Here is a 27342-nt window from a genome sequence, read left to right on the forward strand (position 1 = left end):
TCAGCCAATTTGTGTGAGACTAAAAAATGTTTTGCTTATTGTCCTCCCCCGATGTCTTCTCTCCCCCCCCAAAAAAAAATCAGTAGGACTACTTAATATGATGATGGGTGACAAAATCTGTCCCTTAATCATTAACTAGTATCTAGAGGATTATCCTCAATTTGTGAGGCATGACCTGACCTTGTAGTGGAGCATCAGAGAGAAGTGGGGGTTCAGTTATGTGGTGCTTGAGAGAACGAAGTAATGCCAAAGACTGGGTTCTCTCTGATAAACATTCTGTGTGCTCAGAAGCCACCTCTTAACACCTCCTATGTTCACCAATCCCACCACCTCACCATGCACTACATTTTAACTTATTTTCATAGCTAGCATACCATTTAATAAATCAGGACGTACTTAAAGGCTATGCTGATAGGTGCCTAATAAGTATCTATAATAAATGTATTCTGTATAGTGCAGTATACATTGAGATGCAGTATATGGAAAGAAGTCCCAGTACTTCCCTGAGTGCAATAAAGATGGGTAGGAAGTTTCTTACACATGCTCACCTGTGCTAATGCAGGGACCAATCTGGCCCTATACTTTCAAAAAACTTACTTCTATTAATAAATTGATCTCGGCTTGGCTGCAGCTAATTCAATATAGCTTTTCAATAGTGGCATCAGTGTACTGCATCAACATCCATTGGCCGCTAAATGCGCACCAGCCACTACCTAGGATAGCAATAGTATAATTGTAAGACTCACATGGTCATTGTCTCCTACGGTGAAAATATATCAGCTTGGTTTTAGCATTGCATTAACTACATCCAGCAGCATGAGTTCAAAATAAAATAGGATGCTTGGATGCATGAAAAAGGGATTGAAAATAATAGAGAAAATATTAAAATGCTACTGTGGCATTATGCCCATATTCTTCATAGTAATATTATTATGTTATTACTAGGGCATAACAATGATGTATTTTATGCAAGATAAGTCATGTAAGATATTGAAAAAGTTGTGTTTTACAGAATATGATTATCCTATTTGTATGCATGTATCATTTTGGTATCTGAAGTTAGGAATATTGTCTATGTACTATTACAAATGTATTTACACCTGGGGAACACCCACTAGGCAGAACGTAATGGCTGGCTGGAAAGGGCCATTAGGGAGAACAGTAGGTCTTTGAAGATGCTAATCTCCCACCAGGGAACCTTGCTGAGGATGCTACAAACAGCCTCCGAGTTATGGCTGTGTCCCTACAGGGGCATGTGACCAAGTTACCTGGTGCTGGACTCCATCATAGAATACTAGTGCTTTTCCACTGAAAGGCATGGGAACTAAAGTTGGAGACAAAGCGTTCCCGCCATATGCAAAAGGGCAGGGGAGTGACAACATCGTGGTTCTTCACTGACTCTCTGCTCAAAGAAGACTTTTGGAAACACCCGAGAAACCAGGACTGAACTGGGGGAGGAGGACTGAACTCATGCTAGAGGGATTTCTAGCCTGTGAAAGGAATACCTGGGGTTTTAAGCTGCAAGCAAGTGCAGCTGGCCCTGAAGAATCTCTGAAAACTGCCTAAGCCAACAATTAGGGTGAGAATTTGCTACTCATACCCAATTTCTTTAGTATATTAAGTTTAGATTGCATTTTTGTTTTATTTGCTAGGTAATCCACTTTGATGTGTTTGCTATCCCTTATAATCACTTAAAATCTATCTTTTTGTAGTCAATACATTTATTTTTGCTTTGTGTAAAACCAGTGTGAGCAGGAGTGATTACTTGGGGTAGAAAGCTGTGTATATTCCTCTCCACATCGAAGAAGGGGGCAAATTTCATGAGCTTGCCCTGCAGAGGGAACTGTACAGTGTAAGATGGTATAATTTTGGGTTTACCCTTCAAAGGGGGGTGCACTTGAATATCTGGGCAGTTCCTTAGCTAAGCCTTCCCATGCAGAGCTGATCTCAACATCTGTTTGTAGCTATAGCTGGGTGTGTCCCTACCTCTGTGTATGCTGATTTGGAGAGCTTAGCAACTTGTCACAGCAGTACAGTGTGAGAAGGAGCCCAGGCTGGCGGATCAGGGGCTCAGTGGTACCCCAGTTCCAGGTGGCACCCTAGGGGGAACCCATCACAGATACATATACATGACTCATTCATTTGGAATACTGTGTCCAATTTTTGTTTCTCCTTAACGAAGTGATAGCAGAGACTAAATAGGACCAGGCAAGATGGATGAAAATGGTTAAAATTGGAGAATAGTGCGATTTTCAGGATATACTAACAAAGATAACAGATAATAAAGGGAAACTGTAAATGGGGATTTAGCTGAGGAATTCATAGTATAAAGGGCATATTAAAAATGAATTGCTCCCTATCTCTTATCCTGTTGCATAAGAAAAGCATTGAGTGAAATTAAAGGCAGTACTAATTGTGGTGTTCAGTAATCATTCCAAGGCAAGGAGTCTGCCTTCAGTCAGTATCTGAGTTCTGACTGATATGAGCCTCTGCATAATATGACAACCTGTTCCAGCTGGCTCATGCTAGAGCAGTGGTTCCCAAACTAGGGGCGCTGCTTGTTCAGGGAAAGCCCTTGGCGGGCTGGGCTGGGCCGGGCCAGTTTGTTTACCTGCCGCATCTGCAAGTTCAGCCGATCATTGCTCCCAGTGGCCGCGGTTCGCTGTTCTTGGCCAATGGGGACTGCGGGAAGCAGCGTGGGCTGAGGGACGTGCTGGCCACCCTTCCTGCAGCCCCATTGGCCTGGAGCGGCAAACCGCGGTAAACAAAGTGGCCCAGCCTGCCAGGGGCTTTCCCTGAACAAGTGGCGCATCTAGTTTGGGAACCACTGTGCTAGAGCCTCTTGGAGGTTGTCATAAATATAAAGGGAAGGGTAATCACCTTTAAAATCCCTCCTGGCCAGAGGAAAAATCCTTTCACCTGTAAAGGGTTAAGAAGCTAAAGGTAACCTCGCTGGCACCTGACCAAAGTGACCAATGAGGAGACAAGATACTTTCAAAAGCTGGAAGGAGGGAGAAAAACAAAGGGTCTGGGTCTGTCTGTGTGATGCTTTTGCCAGGGACAGAACAGGAATGGAGTCTTAAAACTTAGTAAGTAATCTAGCTAGGTATGTGTTAGATTATGATTTCTTTAAATGGCTGAGAAAATAGCTGTGCTGAATAGAATGACTATTCCTGTCTGTTTGTCTTTTTTGTAATTTAAGGTTTTGCCAAGAGGGATTCTCTATGTTTTGAATCTAATTACCCTGTAAGGTATTTACCATCCTGATTTTACAGAGATGATTCTTTTCTTTTTACTTCTATTAAAAGTCGTCTTGTAAGGAAACTGAATGCTTTTTTCATTGTTCTAAGATCGAAGGGTTTGGGTCTGGGGTCACCTATGCAAATTGGTGAGGATTTTTACCAAACCTTCCCCAGGAAGTGGAGTGAAAGGGTTGGGAGGATTTGGGGGGGAAAGGCATGTCCAAACTACGTTTTTTTCAGGAACCCAGATAAAGTTTGGTGGTGGCAGTGGAAGTCCAAGGGCAAATGGTAAAATAGTTTAACCTAAGCTGGGAAAAGTAAGTTTAGGAGGCTTTCATGCACCCTAAAGTTCAGAGTGGAGAAGGAACCCTAAAGTTCAGAGTGGGGAAGGAACCTTGACAGAGGTATACTCCCCACACTAGTACAAATAAATATTATTTATCAGAATTAAGTTAATCTGTGGCATTTTTTCTGCCCCAAGGAATCATCGAGACAAATATTGAGGCTGGATTATTTTATGATCGTTGCTAGCTGTGCAACCTAGAACAATCAGATTTATCTAATCTCATGAGTCAGAGCACAGACTGAAGGCCTGTGGAAATCTGAAAGGACTAGGTGCATTACGGGTTAAGATTTGTCTATTTTATTTTTTTCTAGGATTCTTGGGAGTCGTTAGGTATAGGCTGCTGCTGGGGGGCAGAGAACCAATACGGCAAACCCTGTATCCCTATTACTGTAGGACTAGGACAATATTAGGTTCCATGTATGGGACTGTAACTCTTAATACTAGCAAAGTACAGAAATATACGAGAATACCCTTCAGAGTGCAGGTGTCAGAAATTGTACATCACAAATTTGTAATGTGTTTGTTGCTTGCTTTTTCTTTATAAAGAGAAGTTCACTGGGTTTATTTTTCATTGGCACGACTGTAAAACCTTATTGAATTTGAGTAGCTTCTCATTATTTTACTGAATCATACTGCTAGCATTTGAAAACACAGTTGACTGAAAAATCTGTGGTTGTTAACAGTCTGGGGGCATTTTTTTGGCTGTTGTCAGAAAATCTAAGCTTTAGTTCCCCTCCTGGAAAATGTAAGTTCAGTAGCGTGGAAATCAGTCATTTTTGTATCTTTTTTCCCCCCCGCCTCTGTTCTTTTTCCTTGATTATTCAAGCATCTGTACCTTCTATAGATTTTTTTTATTTTTGTTTTTGCAAAGCAGAAACCAGTGACATCTGCTTCTGGATGCTCTGATTTATAGACCGCTAACCAGCGAGTTGCTGTGCTGGTTCCATAGTGCAAAATCACACATATTTGCCTGAGGTGGAGAATCTGGTACGATAGGCAGTAAATACTGAAGGGGGCCAGAACTTCTTTCTGAACTGTGTATCTGGCCCTTTGGCCCAGGGAATTGCTGAATAAAACACCTTGCTAAACTAAGCAGCAAGCATGTCATTAGAGCCAATTAGGAGTTTACTTCTTTTGTGCTTAAAGGATTAACAGCCACAGTGTCTTTGCTATCTTAATTATTAATTTGCATACTTAAGCAATGTTGCTCTTTGTGGTGTTTCCTCTGAGAGTTAAGGGATTCTTAAATAGCTTGAGAGGCTATTCTGATGGATGTTGACCGTATCTCTTCTTTAATTTTGGGAGAGTAGTACTTAGTGTTCATATAGCTCTTCATACGTTCAAAGCATTATATAAACATTAATTAACCAGGTAACAGACCATTGATTAAATCTGAAAGATTCAAAGAATAAAATAATTTGAAGCCTTAAATCTGAATAAAATAATTAATGCTTTCAAATCCTTACCAGCAATTTTTGTTTTTGATTTGCTTAATATAGACTTCAGTTTTGACAGATGTACTGTCTTTGATTTAGTATGTGTGTATATATGTGTGTGTATATATATATGTGTGTATATATATATATTTGTAAGATGAATCAAAAGACTGTAGCTTATAGGAAGAATGTAAGCTTAAATCTTACATTGCACACCCACCATACCAAACTGCCTTTGTCATCCCCCCCCCCCCACATGTTAAAATCAATTAAGGATAGTAGAATTGTGGAATTTCATATAGGCAGCCTTTTAAAGTAATTTTTATCTTCTAGTTAAGCTCCTCTTTGTATCCTGTAGCATTAGGGACAGAAGCTTCAGAAAATAAGACAGTATTTAAATGCAGATTGGCTTGTCTGGTCTACCAGTGACTCATATTAAGGTGCTACTCAGCCAACTTAAATGTTTGTAATTGTTTTCAATATTGGCCCTGTTTTTAATATTTTTAAAAACCTAATAATAAAATGTTCTGAACCAGGAAGCAAAAGCATTTTTTAATTTTGAAAGATGGCCCTTTCGTCTCCCTTAAATTGGAGGAGGAAGGAATTGAGTTTGTTGCTTTCAGATACCTTCTGTGCTCCTGGTTTTTTTAAGACTTAAAAATTAAAATGACCATGTCTGTCGAACCTTAAAATGGGCATGGGCATGTGTGAAATAACAATTTTCTATAGAGATTATTAGTATTCAGTTATGGAACATGAATATATATAATACACAATGTGTATTCACAGCACGTTACAGTATTTTTTTTAAATTTGCAAATTATTCACTTACAAAATAGACCATAATATCTCTTTTGAAGCCCTGATGCTTTTCCTGTGTTTGTAATCCACAGATTAAAGCACCCTAAATAGGAATTGACACAAGCTGTTATAGTCTATTATGCCAGTAATCCATGATTTGAGAGTCCCTGGGAGCGTACATTGGTATGATGGACCATAATAGCTGAACCATCATGTCAATGGTCTGCAGATAAAATTTTGTCTTATTCGCTTCCACTAGATTATATCCTGTTCTTATGGGAAAAGTCCTACGGAATATAATAGTGATGAAATAAAAAAAGATTCTATAAATATATAATAGGTTTCTGTAGAAGCTATTGTAAAAACCCAGAGAATCTAACAGGGACCAATTTGTTTTCAGTAGTGTTTTTAATCATCCAAAAAATTTTGATATTTTGCTATTGAATTCAAGGAGATGGGTCACAATATTTCTAGAAAGGTGATTTTATTAAATTTTACAGGATTTCTCATAAAACATCATTTATTTTGTTCTTTGTCAGTCTATGAAAAAGTAACAAAAAATAACTATTTACATTTCTGGAAAGTGAAGACAAAAAGTGCTGCTAGGTGCAGTAAGCATAAGAAAGTCTCAGATATGCTAATGTAAACACCAAAATTTTAAATAATTGAAGGCAACTGTGTCCTTGTGTACCACTTAAACTTAAAGCAACAATTATTTTTAAAACATCTACAACTGACTGTGGGCACAAATGATAGCACTTAAACTTCTGTCAAATAGGACCTGCAAATCAGGTGGTTAAAGGTCTAAATGCTAAGTACCTGATTTGCAGGTGCTATCTGGTATTTCCAGGGCACAAAGCTGTAAACATAAATAGTAGCATTTAGACCTATCTAAATTTTGCCGTCAGTGCTTTGAAATGTTGGTGTTCACATTAGCATAGCAGAGACTTTTTATGATAACTTCAGTCTGCAGAGTTGCTCTAATGCTAAAGGGGAAGCTCTTTAAAGTAACTCTGTTGGTTGTTCAACTTTTTCTTGATAACATTTTTTCACTACGTACTTTGAGCAAAGCTTTTTACAGCTCAAAAAATAGGGCTACTCAGTGCAAGTTTAAGTTATGAATTAAATTTGAAGAAAATTCAGTACAGACAGTTGGCAGACACATGGATTTAGAGAAGCTGCTGTGGGAGGTTTTGATTAAACCTCTGATGTATTTGCTAGTTAGGGAGAAGTAAGAAATGAGTTGGAAGGATGTATTTTAATATTTAATGTATATCTAGACAACTGAAATCGAAGAGGAACATGAGCTAAATGCCGTTCTGTTTTGCTTTTGTCTGTCTTTATTAGGTACTTATATGATCTCCATTACTATAGTATGTGAGCACTCCAAATTTTTAATGTATTTATCCTTACAACGCTGGTGAAGTAGGGAAGTGCTATTATCTGCATTTTACAGAGGAACTGAGGCACAGAGACACTAAGTATCTTGCTAAAATCACAAAGAAAATCTGTAGTGGACCAGGGAATTGAATCCGGGTCTCTTGGGTCCCATGCCAGTATTATCACTGATGAATCCTCCTTCTCTATGGTAGAGTGGGTATTGGCTTTAATGAGCGTGTGTCTTCTATTAAAATTAATGATCAGCGGTAAGGCGCTGAAGGGCTAGTTAGGGACTTTCACTGATACATACTTGTACCAGTTCAAGCTGCCACCCTAATAATTTCTCGACTAATATAGCCCGTGTAACTGTGAAGTCTCAGTGCCACCCAAGTATTTATCAATTTATTTATCTTCAAAACCTCCTTGTGAATACAGAAGAAATATTCCTATTTTACATTTGAGGAAAGAAAGATAAAGATCTGATCCAAAGTGCATTGAAGTCAACGGACTAACTTTAATGGGCTGAGAATGAGACTTTAAGTGACCTGGCCAAGATTGTATAGAGAGTCCGTTGCAGAGAGTGGAATTCAAGCCAGATCTTTTGAGTCTCAGTTCTGTTCTGTGTTAATCCCAAAACCATCCTTTCCCAGCAGAAGACTGCTTGAAACAGGCTCTGATCGAAGTCCTTTGAACTGTGCTCAGAACGACCATTGCAGTTCTTGTTTTCCCCCTAGATAAGTGTCCCAAAGAGAAGGAAAGAACAGGACCAATGATGAGTGAAACGTCTTGGAAATACATCTCTTCAGGTTTGAAATTTGATCCATCTATCCAATTTCAAGCCCGAGGGATATCCTAACAGAGACATAATGTTCAGCTAAACTCAAGGGACTGAGAAAGCGGGCCAAAAAGTTCTGTAGTCAGTCATTACAAAGACTGATTCAGTCTCCTGTTCTGTAATCAAGGAGATAGTGTTACTTCTTGATGAATGTTTTCCATCTGGACAAGAAAATACTCCTTGCCCAGGAGAAATTATGAGGCAACATCCACTGCTCTGGGTAGCTCTTCAGACTCCATGTACTTTGTTAAGGAATCATTGCATGAACAAGTGCACTGATAGATGTCATCCCTCTCAAAACCAAGAAATCTGACTACGGACTTCTCTCTAGAAAATTTCATTGGCTGCAGACTTAGGACTGGTCTACACTGGGAACTTACATCAGCATAGCTAAGTCTCTATGTTTCTATCTAGCTTGCACTCCCAGAGCGGGCACTACAGACAAATGGGTGATGGACATAGCCCAGACGGGCTATTTGATAGAACTGTACAAGAAATTTAGGCACAGATTCATTCTATTCCCAATTTCAAACACCAAGGAAGCATCGGGGCATGAAGGAAGCCATACAGCATCTTCAGATTGAAATGTCAGAACCTGTCCCTGTTAAGGGACTGGAAAATAGAGCACAGAAAAAGAGTACAGGGGCTGTTTGTCACCCTGTTTCTAGCCTTAAATGATAGGAGGGAAACAGAGTAGTATTTGATCTGAGACGCCTGAACAGATGCATAAAAAACCACTCCCTTCTCCCCAATAAACAAACACCACTGACACCACACACAGATATGTTTCAAGATGTAGGCTCTCAAAGCCACACCAGTAGCCACTTGCGGGGCTTGTGTGGGGACTTATTGTCTTGTGTAAACCTGAAGAGCTTATATTCATGTTCTCACTTCCATGGTCCTGGAAATACTAATTGTAGGCCACGGTTAGCTGGAGATACACATCTATTCCTTTTTGGATGCCTTACTGAATTGAGCACAGATACAATGAGACCTGTCCATTTTCTGGCATATCGTGGATTTGTGATAGGAAGAAAACCCAAATATTTCCAGTGCAGTCAATCATACATGTGAGCAAAGCTATATGTTAAAGGGTAATAAAACCTTCATATGAAGGGGACTTCAACAGATGATCAAGTCTATAAAGAAAGTAAAATCTGACACAGAAATGACAATGTACTCCCTTTTGAGCTGATTGAGAGTGTTGATCTCATGAACAGACATGCTACAATGGTCGCAACTCATAAGAAACCTCTGAAGAAATTCCTGTTTCATGAATTTGTAGATTTTAAGAACATAAAGGACTGTGAAGGTAGCCTAGTTTGACATCTCTCATAATGCAGGCCACAGATATACAACATCTCTATTTTAACCATCAGCTAAGGTCAAGGCCCCATGGACTGTTCTCCACTCTCTCAGCTGGTGGAAAACAAGGAACCAATTATTGAAAAAGAAAATACTGTCAAGAGGCCAGACAACACATCATAATGGATGTTTAGAAAGATGGGGCTTGGGGGGAGACATTGGCTCCTCATTTCAATCCAGGGAGTATGATCTTGGAAGGAGAAAAAGCACAGCATCCACTCATTAGAGCTCAGAATGATTGGATATGGTGTCAAAGCATTGTTTCACTCAATGGTCATGACAGTCCATATATCTGCCATAGCTTTATATAAACAAAGCAGAACACGATCAGCACTGTTCAAGAAAAAAGCTGGCTGACGACTTACCATAATGGATCTGTAGGACCTGATTTACTCAAAGAAAAGGAACTTTAATGTAAAAGATACCTGAGGGGAATTGAAACTGAGTTTTGGTTTTTATTTTCTAAAGACAAGGATGCACCATTGAACTAGAATGTCACTATGATTTACTGTAGGGACTTCTTTTTCTGAAAATATGCGCCGTTTAAGGCGATAGTGTGTTAGACTAATGATGTGTATATATATCCTGAATCCTATATTCAAAAACTGCAGCACATCTTGTTGCTTTTCTGCAAACTGCAAGGCTTATGCAACATATTTTAAAATGTTAAAAGAATGACCTGGTGCTCTAAAAAAAAGTCCAGATTCCTTTTGTATTTTAAGATTAAAGGGGGTAAAACCCCTTCCTTATAAGAATATAGAAGTACAGTACTTTATGATCAAATGTTGCATTTGTCAGACAGCCATTAAAGAAACTTCACAATGTATTATTTTTTATCATTAATATTTCTCAGAAGATGTTCTCATGACTTTAATTCAGGAAGATTTTTTTTAAACTTCTGCATTCTAAACACAACTCAGTCTTTAGTACAAAGGGTACTAAAGTAGAACAGATCAATTTATTTAATTCTCCCAGTCCATTAATCCTGTGCCAAATAGTCTATAAATCAAAAACATGTTAGTACTATATGGTGGAATATAATACTAATTTGCCATATTGTTTGCATGATAATAATCAGTGATATTTATACATCCTATCCTGATCTTGTGCTATATTTTATTAATCCTTATTCACTTTGGGAGATTCGCAACAAAGAGTTACACTCCAGGCGCATTGGACAATGGTATTAGTAACTCAGATAATTCCTGCATTTTCTACAGTTACAGATGTATTCACATAGAACTAGAAGTGTTTTTGGAAGGGTGATTCGCTTTTAATAATCAATTATAAATGTTGCACTAGGATGAGGAGTAAGAATGTCTTGTCTAATTCTTTAATTGGTTATCACAAATTCAAGTTTATATAAAACGTCTATATTTAATGTATTACTACAATATTCTAATTTGCTATTACAATAGGTTACTACAGTATTTTGGACCATTACTGTAGGGATTACAATGTGGTCCAAAAGACAGTAGTAGTAGGGTGACCAGGTTTTCAAAGCAAACCACCCAGGAGCATGTCACAGGAGGTGAGGAATGGCTGAGCATCTGCATGAAGAACTTTTAAGGGCAGTCAGGAAGGTGGACAGGCGAGAAGTCTGCTCCTCTGTCTCTTCTTCCTCAAGATCTAAAGTAGGTTTACATTAAAATGGGTTGGGGACTGGTTTTTGAATAACACAGCAAATGATAGGAATGACCCTGAAAAATGGTGGAGCTCTCAGTTGTCCAGGTCATCTTCCCTACACAGGGATTTGGGGACAACATGTGACTGGTTGGGTGTAGAGAGGTCTATGAGGGCACACACACACTCAGTTAGCTTTCTGTGCATTTCACAGCAGCTCCATCAGGCGGCCAGATTCTGCAGGCAAGGGATTACAAAACCTGGGACAAAACACCATTTTCTGTAAACATCCACAGAGGTGCCGAGGAATGCTTTGAAAGCGGAAACATTTTTTCATACTTTGGGACAATTTATAATATGTAATTTTTTATTTTTTGTTGTTTTCTGTTTGTTTCCCATTACTGTCATTTTAATTCTTAGGGTTTTCTTTTCCTGTCTATGAATGGGAAAAATTCCCATACCTAGAGTGAGTGTGTTGGAAACACAGTCAAGTTGTTATGTGTGGATAAAGCCTGGGTTCAGAGAGTATGCACACTATGTAATTCCCACCGTATTGTTCTTCATCAGCTATTCAACATTTATTTTATATTGTTTCTTTATATTCACAAGACTACATTTTATATTCTTATTTTCCTATCTTTCCTCTCAGCCACTCTTTTTAGTTAGAAAACCTACATGTCGATCTTTACAATCTTGTGTTTTTATGTTTGTGTTAAATACTTAACCAACACAATGTTGTTTCTGTATATTTATTTCTCTTTAATGATACACATTTTGCGTAAATTTTGTTACTACTTCATGAAGCTTGTCATTCCTGTGTAACAAGTGAATTCATACCTCTGCTCTTCTGTTTGTTGTTGAGTTTCATATACACTTGAAAAAGAATAAAAGCTTAAGTAATTCAGACTAAAAATTTAGGGAGCTTCTCATTTCAGTAGGAAGACTCACTTTTTCTCATCAATAACAATGTAAATCCCATTATTTTTAACAAGGATTATGCATTTAGAAGAGATTGCAGACCCTTTATTATTAAAAAAAAATAAACAAACAAAAACCTACCTATTTTTTGGAAGGGTAGAGAGGAAGAATGGCATTGTAGTTAAACTTCAGGGTTGGGAGATATGGATTAATTTCTCAGTTCTACCACTGACTTCTTATGTTATATAGGGAAGTCACGTAACCGCTCTGTGCCTCATCTTATCTGTTAAATGGGCTTAATATTTAGCTCTAGTACCTCACATACGTAGTGTGAAGGTCAGTTAAAGTTTTTAAAGTGCTTTGAGATCTATAAATGGAAACATCTGTGAAAGTAACTTGGGGATTGGTAAAAGGATACAGAAATGTTAACCTGACAGCAACAGTTGGGCTGGTGAGAAATTTTCTGTGTGAAACTTTTTTTGATGAAAAATTGGTTTTATGATTGAATGAAAATTTACAGAAAGTGTCCACTTTTCTCAGAAATTTTTGATTTTTTTCCATTGGAAAAGTAAACATTTTTGTGTTTGGCTGTTTTTTTTTTCTGGCTGAAAAATCAAACTTTTCCACTGAAAATTTAAATAATTTTTCTTCAAAATTTTCCACAGGGAAAAACAAACACCACCCCCACCACCCCCACTAGGTCATCTAGTCCAATCACCTGCTCAAAGCAGGACCAACACCAACTAAATCATCCCAGCCAGGGCTTTGTCAAGCCGGGCCTTAAAAACTTCTAAGGATGGAGATTCCACCACCTCCCTAGGTAACCCATTCCAGTGCTTCACCACCCTCCTAGTGAAAAAGTTTTTCCTAATATCCAACCTAGACCTCCCCCGCTGCAACTTGAGACCATTGTTCTGTCATCTGCCACCACTGAGAACAGCCTAGCTCCATCCTCTTTGGAACCCCCCTTCAGGTAGTTGGAGGCTGCTATCAAATCCCCCCTCACGCTTCTCTTCTGCAGACTAAATAACCCCAGTTCCCTCAGCCTCTTCTCGTAAATCATGTGCCCCAGCCCCCTAATAATTTTTGTTGCCCTCTGCTGGACTCTCTCCAGTTTGTCCACATCCCTTCTGTAGTGGGGTGACCAAAACTGGATGCAGTACATCAGGTGTGGCCTCACCAGTGCCGAGTAGAGGGGAATAATCACTTCCCTCGATCTGCTGGCAATGCCCCTACTAATACAGCCCAATATGCCATTGGCCTTCTTGGCAACAAGGGCACACTGCTGACTCATATCCAGCTTCTCATCCACTGTAATCCCCAGCTCCTTTTCTGCAGAACTGCTGCTTAGCCAGTCAGTCCCTAGCCTGTAGCCCGACAATCTAGCCAGCGTTCTAGTTGGAAGATGGGAGCCTACATCAGAGGTAGCAGCCTGTTTTAAAAGTGTTTTCCAGCTCCTGCTCTGTTATTTCCTAGTATGTACTACATTAGTGATAGAGGCTAAGAACTAGATTAAGCCTATAAGGAGAATAAATTATTTTTTTAATATTGAAGTTGTCAACTTTTTTTAAAAAAAGATATAAAATAAAATAGTAAGGGTATTAAAAAACTTTACACAATTGTGACCCCTCCCTGCTTTTAGGCTGTTTCCACTCAATAGTCAGTTCTAAGATGATTCTGATGTCTGTGCAATATGCAAAATAGGGTATCAAAGAGAGTTGGAACCAGTGACCTGGAAAAGCTACCTGTAAAATCAGTCTTGTGCTCTGTGCCTCATTACCTTTATTTCAGGATATCATGCTAAAACTATGGGTCTTTCTTTTCATTTAAATTGTGTGTCACCTTTAAGGTAGTTCTGAGTTCCAACTTCAGCCAAATAAATGGAAGTCTGATGTAAGGCAGCTGCTCTGTCTGTAACTTATCATGTTGTCCATAGGTAGGGAAGATGTCTCAGAAACATAGTGACCTTATATGTAATGAGTCCTGTAATACTTGAGCACAGTGTGGGTTGAGTTTGTAACAGCTCTGGGGAGTCAGGGTGTCTGAGATGCTTCCATTTAAAAAAAAACCAAACAAACAATCACTTACAAACTTTTCCATTGCCTGCATGCCAGTCTGTCAGTTTTGTGTGTCTTCTTACATGGGATATGATGTTTATAGTCATTTGATTCTTTTATTATGAAACGCATTGACCCAGTATTTGACTGGTGGGTGGAGATATTGATGGAGCTATCATGCGTTTTCTATTAATATTGTAATGGCTTCAAGTTATAGTGTCATAGGGGACGCTATCAACATCATACTGGACCCATGTGTCCTTCAGACTTGATAGTTTGGTACAACCCTGCCATAATGTGTTGATGTCATTTTCAGTGCTGTAAAAAAGTGATACAAGACGAATTTGTGCAGGCTTAGGATTACAATTTTTAAACAGCATTCTAAGGAATGGTATTCTAACCGTTAAAAGAGCTTCTCCTGAACCTATTTGTATGTACATAAAATTGCATGCCAATGTGTCCATGGCTACACTTTGCCAGGTACAAGTGTTTAAATGGAGTAACACCTGCATAAGCGGTAGAGTAGACACTAGCTTAGTCTCCAGTTAGTTTTGCAATTGCAAATTCAGAAACTTACGTTTTAAAGCTGTTTATATAAAATGTGAGTGCAGATATTTACACCTGAAAATTACAAGCTCCAGTACCACAGTGGTCCAGCACTAGGAGATCTTCTCTTGTGCACCAAACTCCACCATCCCTTAGCTATTACAATACTAGAAATCATTAGGTTAAATCAGCTTCTTTGAATCAATTAGTATATCTGGTGCTGATGTTAAATCAGTTCTTTCAGCTGTCCATGCTCATGATGGATTATTTGATTTGGTAAACTTGACAATGTAATGAATACAATCTATCATGTTGTAACTTGACTGAAAATTACAAAGGACATTGAAGATATGAAGAAAAAGAGTTGGAGCATAAAGATGACAGCATCAAGGCTCTCACTTGAACTTGTGGAACAAATAGAATAATTTTGACAAAATCTCTAATATGTTTATATTGGGCAAGTGTTTGTGTGTGAGGGGAGGATTTAACTGGTACTGTATTGCTGCTATTAAATTATTTATAAGAATTTCATCATCCACCTAAATCCATCATCCACTTAGATCTTTCGGTTGCCCTGGTTCTTTACCTAAATCTTAAGACAAATCTACTTTTTTCTGTTGCAGTCGCTAAGATGGATTGGAACAGGAACGGGAATTCTCCCTGTACCAGACAAAGAAAAAGGTGTCTGAGGGGAAATGCTGCTTACCCAAGCCAGGGAGAACATGAGAGGTCCTCTCTGCTTTTAGCAGAGGCCGGCGAGCTATGATTCCCCCAGCAATACCTTTGCATGAGTTGGAAGAGGTGCTAGTCTCCTTTGGTAGCATTTTAAAAAGAGAAATGGAAACAACCTCTGCCATCCTAGGTACAACTACGTTTAAAACAAGAGTATAGAAAGGGATCTGAGATACCTATGAATGTGTGAGGTTCCTGTGTACGCAAGTAAAGGTGAGTATTTGTCTTATCTAACCAAAGGGTTGAATAGCAGTAGGTGGAAGGGAGAGTGTGTGACAGAACAGAGATTTATTTTATTAGCTTTGGAGACTGATCATTCAAAATAGGTGGTTGCTGGTTTGAATCTGATTCAGATTAATAGTGACCAAATTTCTTTCCCATCAGACTGTTATCTAGTGACTTTTTTGAAACCAGCTGATGATCTTAGTCCAGTTTCTTGTGGACATGTATCCATATCACAAGAACCAACCCATTGCTGGCAATAATTGGTTCCTTTTTTGGCAGTCTCGATGGAGAGAACAAAGACTGAATTAGCCTCTCGACAGATAAAGATTGAGGCACCAATTAATGGGTCAGTACGGAGAAATTTTCAGGGCACTTCTGCTGCCTGCAAAGTTTAAAAAAAAAAAAGTCTCACAACTGAATGCTATAAAGAATTACATTCACATTTGCTTTCCCTTTTTTAGAGCAATCCACTTGCAGGAACAACTTAGAAGGAGATACTGTTTTGGATTTGAACCTGTTCTGAAAAGTTACCTTAATGATACTGTAGAGATTCTACCTTTGCAAAAGTGTTCTCTGCCACGAAATGGCAATAAGTAAGGAAAATTAAACTATCTCAAAATTTAACTGTGGAGGCTCTTAAATCTTGTCATATAATGGATAGTACATAAATTATAATATTTGAAGTACTGAGTTGTCTCCAGTGCAAGCTTAATTGCTACATGTAAGATATAGTCAAACTACAAAAAAAATCTCTCTCTCTCTGTGTAAATATGGATAAAACTACAATACAGTTTTTTTCTTCATGGATATATAAACTAAAATGATTGAAACTAATCGCAGTTGATTAAAGTGTCAAGACTTTGAGCTGTCAGGCTCAAGTTGCTGTGATGTTTTCCAACTCGTTTTCCCTGTCTTGTTAGAGTAAAAATAATCCAAAAGTCTGAAAAGTACTGACCAGCAGTACTGACTAATTTGAGATGGAAGGACAATGGTGTTTTGTTAATGATGTGTGATTTAAAGGGTTTATTTTTTTATGTAGCTATAGTGTGTTTTAGTACTTTAAGTGTGGGTGTCTAAGTTTATCTCTGACAGTTACACCCTGGGCCTAGCTAATTCTTGCTCTACTTCGGGGAAGTTGTGCATGTTTTACAGATTTTCAGACTAGATGATCATAATGGTCCCTTCTGGCTTTAAAATCTATGAATGTATTAACTTAATCATGACAGTACTGGGTTCATGAATTCTGAAGGAAAATATAGTGCACAGCAAACATGTTTGCATATAGAAAAGGAGTACTTGTGGCACCTTAGAGACTAACCAATTTATTTGAGCATAAGCTTTTGTGAGCTACAGCTCACTTCATCGGATGCATTCAGTGGAAAATACAGTGAGGAGATTTATATACACACAGAACATGAAAAAATAGGTGTTATCATACACACTGTAAGGAGAGTGATCACTTAAGATGAGCTATTACCAGCACGAGAGCGGGGGAAAGGGAGCGGGGGGGGGGGGAAGAAAACCTTTTGTAGTGATAATCAAGGTGGGCCGTTGCCAGCAGTCAACAGGAACGTCTGAGGAGCGGTGGTGGGGGCGGGGAAATAAACATGGGGAAATAGTTTTACTTTGTGTAATGACACATCCACTCCCAGTCTCTATTCAAGCCTAAGTTAATTGTATCCAGTTTGAAAATTAATTCCAATTCAGCAGTCTCTTGTTGGAGTCTGTTTTTGAAGTCTTTTTGTTGTAATATTGCGACCTTTAGGTCTGTAATCGAGTGACCAGAGAGATTGAAGTGTTCTCCGACTGGTTTATGAATGTAATAATTCTTGACGTCTGATTTGTGTCCATTTATTCTTTTACGTAGAGACTGTCCAGTTTGACCAATGTACATGGCAGAGGGGCATTCCTGGCACATGGTGGCATATATCACATTGGTAGATATGCAGGTGAACGAGCCTCTGATAGTGTGGCTGATGTGATTAGGCCCTATGATGGTGTCCCCTGAATAGATATATGGACACAGTTGGCAACGGGCTTTGTTGCAATTATAGGTTCCTGGGTTAGAGGTTCTGTTGTGTGGTGTGTGGTTACTAGTGAATATTTGCTTCAGGTTGGGGGGCCGTCTTTAAGCAAGGACTGGCCTGTCTCCCAAGATCTGTGAGAGAGATGGGTCGTCCTTCAGGATAGGTTGTAGATCCTTGATGATGCGTTGGAGAGGTTTTAGTTGGGGCCTGAAGGTGATAGCTAGTGGCGTTCTGTTATTATCTTTGTTGGGCCTGTCCTGTAGTAGGTGACTTCTGGGTACTCTTCTGGTTCTGTCAATTTGTTTCTTTACTTCCGCAGGTGGGTATTGTAGTTGTAAGAATGCTTGATAGAGATCTTATAGGTGTTTGTCTCTGTCTGAGGGGTTGGAGCAAATGCGGTTGTATCGTAGATCTTGTCTGTAGACGATGGATCGTGTGGTGTGGTCTGGGTGAAAGCTGGAGGCATGTAGGTAGGAATAGCGGTCAGTAGGTTTCCGGTATAGGGTGGTGTTTATGTGACCATCGCTTATTAGCACTGTAGTGTCCAGGAAGTGGATCTCTTGTGTGGACTGGTCCAGGCTGAGGTTGATGGTGGGATGGAAATCGTTGAAATCATGGTGGAATTCCTCAAGGGCTTCTTTTCCATGTGTCCAGATGATGAAGATGTCATCAATATAGCACAAGTAGAGTAGGGGCATTAGGGGACGAGAGCTGAGGAAGTGTTGTTCTATGTCAGCCATAAAAATGTTGGCATACTGTGGGGCCATGCGGGTACCCATAGCAGTGCCACTGATTTGAAGGTATACATTGTCCCCAAATGTGAAATAGTTATGGGTGAGGACAAAGTCACAAAGTTCAGCCACCAGGTTTGCCGTGACATTATCGGGGATAGTGTTCCTGGTGGCTTGTAGTCCATCTTTGTGTGGAATGTTGGTGTAGAGGGCTTCTACATCCATAGTGGCCAGGATGGTGTTTTCAGGAAGATCACCGATGGATTGTAGTTTCCTCAGGAAGTCAGTGGTGTCTCGAAGATAGCTGGGAGTGCTGGTAGCGTAGGGCCTGAGGAGGGAATCTACATAGCCAGACAATCCTGCTGTCAGGGTGCCAATGCCCGAGATGATGGGGTGTCCAGGATTTCCAGGTTTATGGGTAGCAAATAGAATACCCCAGGTCGGAGTTCCAGGGGTGTGTCTGTGCAGATTTGTTCTTGTGCTTTTTCAGGGAGTTTCTTGAGCAAATGCTGTCGTTTCTTTTGGTAACCCTCAGTGGGATCAGAGGGTAATGGCTTGTAGAAAGTGGTGTTGGAGAGCTGCCTAACAGCCTCTTGTTCATATTCCGACCTATTCATGATGACGACAGCACCTCCTTTGTTAGCCTTTTTGATTATGATGTCAGAGTTATTTCTGAGGCTGTGGATGGCATTGTGTTCTGCACAGCTGAGGTTATGGGGCAAGTGATGCTGCTTTTCCACAATTTCAGCCCGTACACATTGGCAGAAGCACTTTATGTAGAAGTCCAGTCTGTTGTTTTGACCTTCAGGAGGAGTCCACCTCGAATCCTTCTTTTTGTAGTGTTGGTAGGAAGGTCTCCATGGATTAGTATGTTCAGAAGTGTGCTGAAATATTCCTTGAGTCGGAGACGTCGAAAATAGGATTCTAGTTCATCACAGAACTGTGTCATGTTCGTGGGGGTGGAAGGGCAGAAGGAGAGGTCCCGAGATAGGACAGATTCTTCTGCTGGGCCAAGAGTATAGTTGGATAGATTGACAATATTGCTGGGTGGGTTAAGGGAACCATTGCTGTGGCCTCTTGTGGCATGTAGTAGTTTAGATAGTTTAGTGTCTTTTTTCTTTTGTAAAGAAGCAAAGTGTGTGTTGTAAACGGCTTGTCTAGTTTTTGTAAAGTCTAGCCACGAGTACTCCTTTTCTTTTTGCGAATACAGATTAACACGGCTGCTACTCTGAAATATGTTTGCATATGGTAATGGTCATCACAAAATGTTTTTGTAACTTATTTGACTTGTTTGAGTATTGTAGACAATGTTGATTCAAATTAATTATTAGGTTCCACATCTGCAAGGACCAAGATTCAGTGTGTGACTTTCTGTCATTGTGTGTATGTGTGGGAAGAATATAAGATGGACAAGAGGAGAGGAAAACTGATGTGTTTTAGCCAGGGCCATGTTCTCTAATTCCTGAATTATTTTTACGGAACTCGGGCAGCCCAAAGTACCTCAAGTTTTATTCCATGGAGTGTGAACAGTAAATGACATACTAGTATTGGTAGTCTGCATGACCCGGTGGTTTCCCTGTGCCTTCAGTGGGCAATGCTGTGCTTCAGCACTTGCCTCTGGAGTTTGGCTGCCTTGTGTGCGGAGGGCAGGAAAGGGGCAAGGCCATGGTCTCATAAATAACAGGCTTTATATGTACCACCTCTGGCCTGGTCCTCTCTTACTTGAGAGTGTTGGCTGTAGCATAATCATTGTCATCTGTGAGGGAGCACTACAGGGCAGGGTATTTCTTGTTCTGTCCTCCACGCTCAATGTGCTAGAGCAGTTTCCCCAACCTTATTACCCAGGAGGGTCATATAAACTTAAGCACAAAGTTGTGTGGGCAAAACAGATTCTACATACTTCCTTGTGTAAACTAAAATGATGTAAATATGATGGCAAAACAATAATGTATCAGCCATTAGTATATTGTGTTGAAGCAGGCTGTAAGTCTTATGAAATGCCCTGGTGGGCACAAGAGCAACTATAATTGGGCTCCTCTGGTAGTGGTTAATATTGACAGTGTATAAGTAGCTGAGTAGCAGCCCACAACAGTTTTATCTACCCATCGTCCTATACAGGAGTGTATCACATATATTAATGAATATATATCACTGTGTTCTTATGAGATAGGGAAGTATTATCCCCATTAACTGATGGGGAAACCAAGAAACAAAGAGATTGGGCTTTGCCCCTTGGTCACCCAGGAATCTGTGGCAGAGCTGAAAATTCAACCTAAACCTTCTATATCTCGTCCAGTGCCTTAATTGTATCATCCTTCCTCTGGGAAGAATGGTCTGCTTCTCTGAGTACTAGGATGGTAGAGCTTGTTTCCTCTCAGTACTCCCTGTACAACCTTCACATGGTAACTTGGGGGTTGGCATCTCCCTGGTGAGTTGAGTGCCCCAAACAGTTCAAATCCCAGAGCACCTAGCTTACAGAAACTGGGATTTGGAGTGTCTTGCACTCCATTGTACATCTGTGTGTTCAACACTTCACCAAGGAGGAACCACAACAGAACTCCCCATCACAGGCATAATTCCCAGAATGAATCTTTTAAGGTAGCAGTAGGCCAGCCTGAAGTCATGGAGTTGTGGCAAGGAAGGAGTGAGCAGAGGGAGAAGGCATAGATGTCCAAAGGCTTTGATTGGGTAAACAGAGAGAAAAGCAGTTCAGTCGCCAGTTAGTGTGTAGGGAGACAACCACTGATTATAAGCACCCTCAAGCAAAGCAATTCCCTGCATCCTGCTAGGGACACGCTGCCTCATACTTCCTTCCTTCAGGCAAACCATCATGTATTCTGTGATAAGGATCCTTAACCTGATCCTGCCCAGCTGCCAAGACTCGAATACTTCTGCTTCCTCATAACCTGCCTTCAGTGTTTCAGCTGTAGCCCTTAGCTTCTTATTAGTCAATATATCGTAAAAAGATACAAACATAATGAAATCAGCCAAAGAAGAAAAATGAATCTGATATATATATGTGTTTCAACCCTTGTTTCAGTATTCCTCTTCTCTTTTATCCTTCCACCTATCTCAACTTTTGCTCTGTCTAGCCCCTCTGTACCCACTGTCCCACTTAAAATAAGATATTTTCCTCTTCAGCCCTATACTGCTTTTGCTTCTGCTGTTCCATCTCTTGCACAGTTTCTGAATTTGCCTAACAGTGTCTCTTCATGAAATCATTCATTTTAGAGAGCCTCCTAAAGCTCTCTACAAAAATAAAAATCTGTCCTTAAGCAGATCAGATCAGATTAAATGTTAATATTACTCTTTTCTTGAAATTTGCAACTGGATTATAGTGACTCTGAGGTGATTTCCGGGAGCAAAAGTTCCCTAGGATTAATGAGGGAACCGCATTAACTCCTCTACCCCATCTGCCAGGATAAAGAAATCTCAGCTCCCACTGCCAAAGGCTATCATCCTTCTAGAATGTGAGAATACTACAATTTTCCAGGAACCCATTTTAGTCTTTACAGTTTATTATTGCGCAATGCTGGCGACTCTTTAAATATTCAGATTTCAGAAGAAAAAATTTTTTTTTCTGATACAACACAGCTGTAGCAGGAAAATACCTTTAATTATTCTTTCATGCTCTAATGACTGTTTCATCATTGATAACTGCTTGTTGCACTTTAAATTGTTTTTGATTAGGCTATGAGAGTTTACTGAGGTGGTTGTAGTAAATATGCTCTTTAGAGATTACCAGGTGCATCTTTTGTATTTTATTGTGGAAACCACAGGTATTTTTTGAAGGCAGTAGAAAGAAGCTCACCAGTTGCCAGGATGTCAAATGTCTTGGCAATACATTCAGTTCTGTTTTGACTCAGGGATGGTTCACTTCAAATAATATTTACCCCATTGCTGAATGTCCAGTACATTTGAATATATAATAGTTGTGAAGACTCATTTCAGAGAGAAAAATCCATTAGGCTTGCATTGATGCATGAGCAGGCTGAAAGCAAGGTTCTAAGGAGGTTTGATGCCTTGTATAGCACAGAAACTAGGATAGGTTGTGTATTACTGAATCCTAATGTTGCTGCAGCATTTAGAACGTGTCATTTTACATATTTTGCAGAGACATTTGCTACTATACCTCTATCTAAAGCATAATAAATAATAATTCAGGACAGGGAAAGAGTATCTTAGGTGTTACGCTTCTGAAAGAAAAATCTTTTCGTTCTATTATATATATTCTAACCTGCATTTTTCTAGCAACAATATGCTCCTAGTTGCAATTTCTTAAAGGAGGAGAGAGGGTGAGAGAAAATACAGTACATACAATAGACAGCTCTATGTTGCTATATAATTTCCATTTAAGAGAGATTGGGCTATAACTCATAGGAGGCAGAGAACTGAGGTCACTGTTTTCTGTACAGAAATGAATTGTACAGTATTAAATACTGTTGCCCACTATTGTACAGTTGTAACTACTACTTACTGAAGTAGCTGCTATATTGTTTATTTTGTCATTTTGGTGTAAATCGAGAGTTGTTTGAAGGAAAAATTGCTAATATTTTGAGTCAAGATACAATAAAAACAAAACACAAGGTTATAGGCCAAACTTTTAAGCCCTTGAAGGCCCTCATGGCCAGGGAAAAACACTCATGCAATTGTATGGTTCCATGTATGCGCAACTATAGCAATTGAGGGTGTAAATCTCATATTGCATGCTTAATTGACCTTGTAAGTAAGTAAAAATTTAATTGCCTGTTGAAATATCTGTTTTACCCAGAGTTATAGTAACTGTGCCAAAACTTAGTGATGCAAATTAACTTTTAGTTTTTAAAATTTGCTATATCTCAGATCTAGAATGGGCTGGAAAATGGGTATTTTTCCCATGGAAATTTTAATGGGAAAAAATCCCTGTTTGACATTTTTCCCTCTGGGGAAAATATGATATTCCATGGGAGAACTAGAAAAATTTAACAAAATATGGAAAAAATCTACTTTTCCCCTACTTTGTTACTGTTTTCCAACCACTGTCATTTGAAAATCTGTAAGAACGTGTGAAAAATGGAGTTTTCCCTCCTTTCCAGGCACACTGGTTTCCAACTGAAAAAAGTCATGGTTAACTTTGTGTTAAAGTCTCTGACTTACTGAGCAATTGAGAAAGTGTTACTCCTAAATGTGAGAATGTACGTACCATTCAAAGTGAGACTTTCACTTTCAAGTGTTTAGTTAATACTTAAAGATGCAAATTTTACTTTTTCTCCCTTTTTAACTTAAAAAAAATCCCCCCACTTTTCTAGGGGCAAAAAAATAGAACCTTTGAAGTTGAAGTGAAACAGGAGAATGTGTGTTTGAGAGTGCACTTGATGTTCCTATCACTGCGAGGATGGAGATCCTTTGTTAGTTATCTGTTTGTTACCTTTTTGTTTTTGTTGCATTTCCACCAACATGGAGTCCTTGTTTACTTGCAAAAGGGCACGTAATTGAGCACAGTATGATGCTTGCTCTTTGATTTATACTGTTCACTGATACACATACCATGCCACTTTATATATGATGACACAGAATCTGAACTGTGCTCAGGAATTTTTAGCACAGCTCATTGTAGGAGTGAGGAGTGCAAAGGTAGCTTTTAGCTACCATTGTGCTTTACAAATCCTGGGCCTATCCACCCAAGACCAGTTCCCTATAACAATTTACAGCAACTTGACAATTGCTGTAAGTTGTGCTTGCTGCCAATAGTCCAAAGGTGGCATTACATCAGCCAGGGCTGCTGGGGTAGAGTGATTACCTGTCCATGTTTCCTTTCCCTTGTTTGTGCCCTCATACTGGCCACAGATGGGGGATGGTATAAGAGCGCTACAGTGGCTCTGCATTAACCAAGCGCCCCCAACGAGGGAAGATCCTCTGCTGGCTAGTGATGCTGTCTTTATGACAGGTTTTGTCAATGGAGTGGTGTGATGCTTCCCTAATGTAAAGGGGGATTCTTTACCAGGCATGGCAGAAAGGAGAGCGTGAAATACCCTAGATACAATTCTTAGAGTTTATAACTGGTCAGCATAGTAGTTCGTTCCTAACTCTGTCCCTGGGGGCAGTCCAGTGGAAGGACTGTGTGCCATGGCTCCTCAGTATCTGGGATACCTCTTTTAGTCCATCTTTTTCTTGGAGAACAATTAAGGGCTGGTCCATAGACCATGCAGACCATTTAGCTTTGTTTGTGGTTTTACTGAGATTCTTTCTGTGATGTTGTCTTGTCATCTAGCTGTAGCAGTTGCATGGTACCTCCTGCTGCAGACTGCTCTCCCTGTGTCTTGCTGCTGAATTCTCTGCTAGCACAGCCCACTTCCTGGCTTAGCACTTATTTCTCAATTCATGGCTCAGCTCTTGATTTCAGACTTTTCTGGTTTTCCCTCTGCAGTAAGATCCAAGGCTGCTCTCTCTAGCCTGCTGCTTTCACTGCCACTCAGTTGCCTACTATCTTCTCAAGTTTGTGTGAGTGTGTGTGTACTGTGTGTTTGTGTATTGTGTGTATGAATACAACATGAAAGAAATCACATCTGTTAAAATACATAGTATTTTTACCCTCGCTAGTGTTTGTATTAAACCCACATAAGCTACTAACTTACTGTATGGAGTATGGCAGCACATCTTTATAAATGGGAAAGAACCCTCAGGAGAGGAAATCCTATAACCTAAAACGGTGCTTTTTTTTTTCATAAACAGACATGATCATTTCTAATATCTGAAAAAGGAAATGACTGAGCTCAAACATGTACAGGGAAGCTTGTTTTCATCTGCTTGTTTCCTCCCCAAATTTCCTTTAAAGAATACTTACCCAAATTGTGTTGCTCCTCCATGTCTGTGTTGTAGTCATTCCCTGGCAACTGAAGCAACTGCTGTTTTGTAGCTCTTCTCCAGATTTGGATTTTCTAACTGAAAGTGAAATGGGAAACTTCAAAACACAATTTAAAATCATCGAAGTTCTAAAGGCCAACTAAGTACACAGACGAGGTGGGTGAAGTAATTTCTTTCATTGGCCCAACTTCTGTTGGTGAGAGAGAGAAACGTTAGAGATTACACAGAGCTCTTCTTCAGGTCTGGGAAAAGTACTCAGAGTGTCACAGCTAAATAAAAGATGGAACAGATTTTTTAGCATAAGTATTTAACACCATTGGTCCCTTGAAATATGTTAACTACTTATGCTACACAATCTGTTCCACCTTGTATTTGGCTGTGACACTCTTAGTATGTTTCCCAGACCTGAAGAAGAGCTCTCTGTAATCTCAAAAGTTTCTCTTTCTCACCAACAAAAGTTGGGCCAATGAAAGATATTACCTCACCCACCTTGTCTCTCTAATATCCTGGGACCAATACGACTACATCAGTGCTGTATACAGCGAAGTGTACAAACTAACTATCATTTTAGCTACTGCTTTCAAACAGAATTTAGTTCTTGCCACATCAGATTTCATTTTACTATTAAAAAAAACCAAACTAAATTGGAGGAATAATAATCCCCAGTACAAATTTCTTTTAATAGCTTGTGACCATTTAAATTGGTCCCCTGGTGGCTGGGAGGAGGAGGAGTGTGTGTGTGTGTGTGTGTGGAGACACAAAACAAACAACTTTCAGAGAACAATCCTGCTGTTGCTAGAACTAGAGGATCCAGTAGAGTAGCTCTTAAGGCAAAAGGAAAATTTACATCTTTTTCCATAGATAGCATTTCACATACAAAGAATAAACTAATAATTTGGGGGCATATCAGCTTCTGAAGTCTTTCCTTGCAGTTACAGTTGCCTTTTGGTAGCAACAGTCCTGATTTTTCCTAATTAATATTTTATTTTGTAGTGTAGGCAAACTTGGTATTTTATATTTTGCAATATATTATTATTGTCTTTAGACTGCTATAGTTACTCAAAGGTTCTTCGAGAGGGAGAAAAAGTATGTCCGTGTCTCTCTCATCTCTCAACATAAATGTTAGAATCCATATTTGGAAATTACATGCTTGGGGCTCATTTTGATATTAAGACTATATGCAACTTGTAGTATGCAAGTGAAGTAGTTGATTTAACAAGATGAGACATAGTACATGCCTTGTATCAGCATATAGCCATTTGTGTTTAACAATGGACTCATCCTGCCCACGTGCCCACTATTTAGTAGAATAGCTATTTTCTCAGGGAAAAGAAAACTTAGATGTAAAGGAACACTTGAATGGGGGTTATAAGAGATTTGGACATATTAGGTGAAATTCTGGCCGCATTGAAATCAGTGGCAAAACTTCCACTGACTTCATTGGGATAGGCTCTCATTATGGTTGCTTCAATTGGTTACATTGGTTATGACAAATGATAGGAGTGGGCCTGGCACTTATAAAATTGTCACTCTGTATCTGTATCATTGCATAGAGAAAATGACAAGTCAATTCTCTTTTGATGGTTTAAACTTGGAAGTTATGCCATGAACATCCTCATGTTTTTAGCCAATTAGTATGGGAATACCTTATTTTTTCTTAATCTTATGTACTGTATTGTCCTGGTTCTATGATTACCCCTTACATGACCGTGATACCCGTATTTAGTTTCTGTTCTTACTGGTATTATAATGGGAATATTTTGCAGTTATATCCACGTCCCACTCAACTATGGAATTTAACAGATTCAGGTCACTCTGTTCATCAATGACAGGCTACGATTACTATTTCTGTTCTGTATCTATCTCTTATTATTGCATTTCTCCTAATGATGCGTAACCTGAACAGGAAAATTATTTGGTTACATCTGCCCCAGAACTGCATTTATGACAGATGTTGGCTATTGCACCAGATTGTGGTCCTAATCCAGAAAACTATTCAGCATGTGCTTAATTTTAAGCGTGTAAGTATTCACATTGGAGTCAGTGAGACTACTAATGTGCTTAAATTTAAGAATGTGTTTTGTTGTAAGCTAAGACAGAATCTAACGCAAAGTGTAGCCTATTTTAACACTTTGTGGAGGAGTTTCTTAGCCTTTTCTCTGAAGGCTGCTTATTTTCAGTTTCTTAAAGGGAAAATTAAATTTAAACAAATCAGGGATGGGGGAATACGGATAA

General features: G+C 39.3%; 1 protein-coding gene across 2 annotated transcripts in view; it reads left to right on the forward strand.

Annotated features, from left to right (window-relative positions):
* The window catches only part of PRR16 (proline rich 16), a 242564-nt gene that overhangs the window by 51988 nt on the left and 163234 nt on the right, over window positions 1–27342 (forward strand). The window lies entirely within an intron of this gene.

The sequence above is a fragment of the Lepidochelys olivacea genome (assembly GCF_965140295.1).
Source record: "Lepidochelys olivacea isolate rLepOli2 genome assembly, chromosome: 5".
Taxonomy (NCBI): Eukaryota; Metazoa; Chordata; order Testudines; family Cheloniidae; genus Lepidochelys; species Lepidochelys olivacea.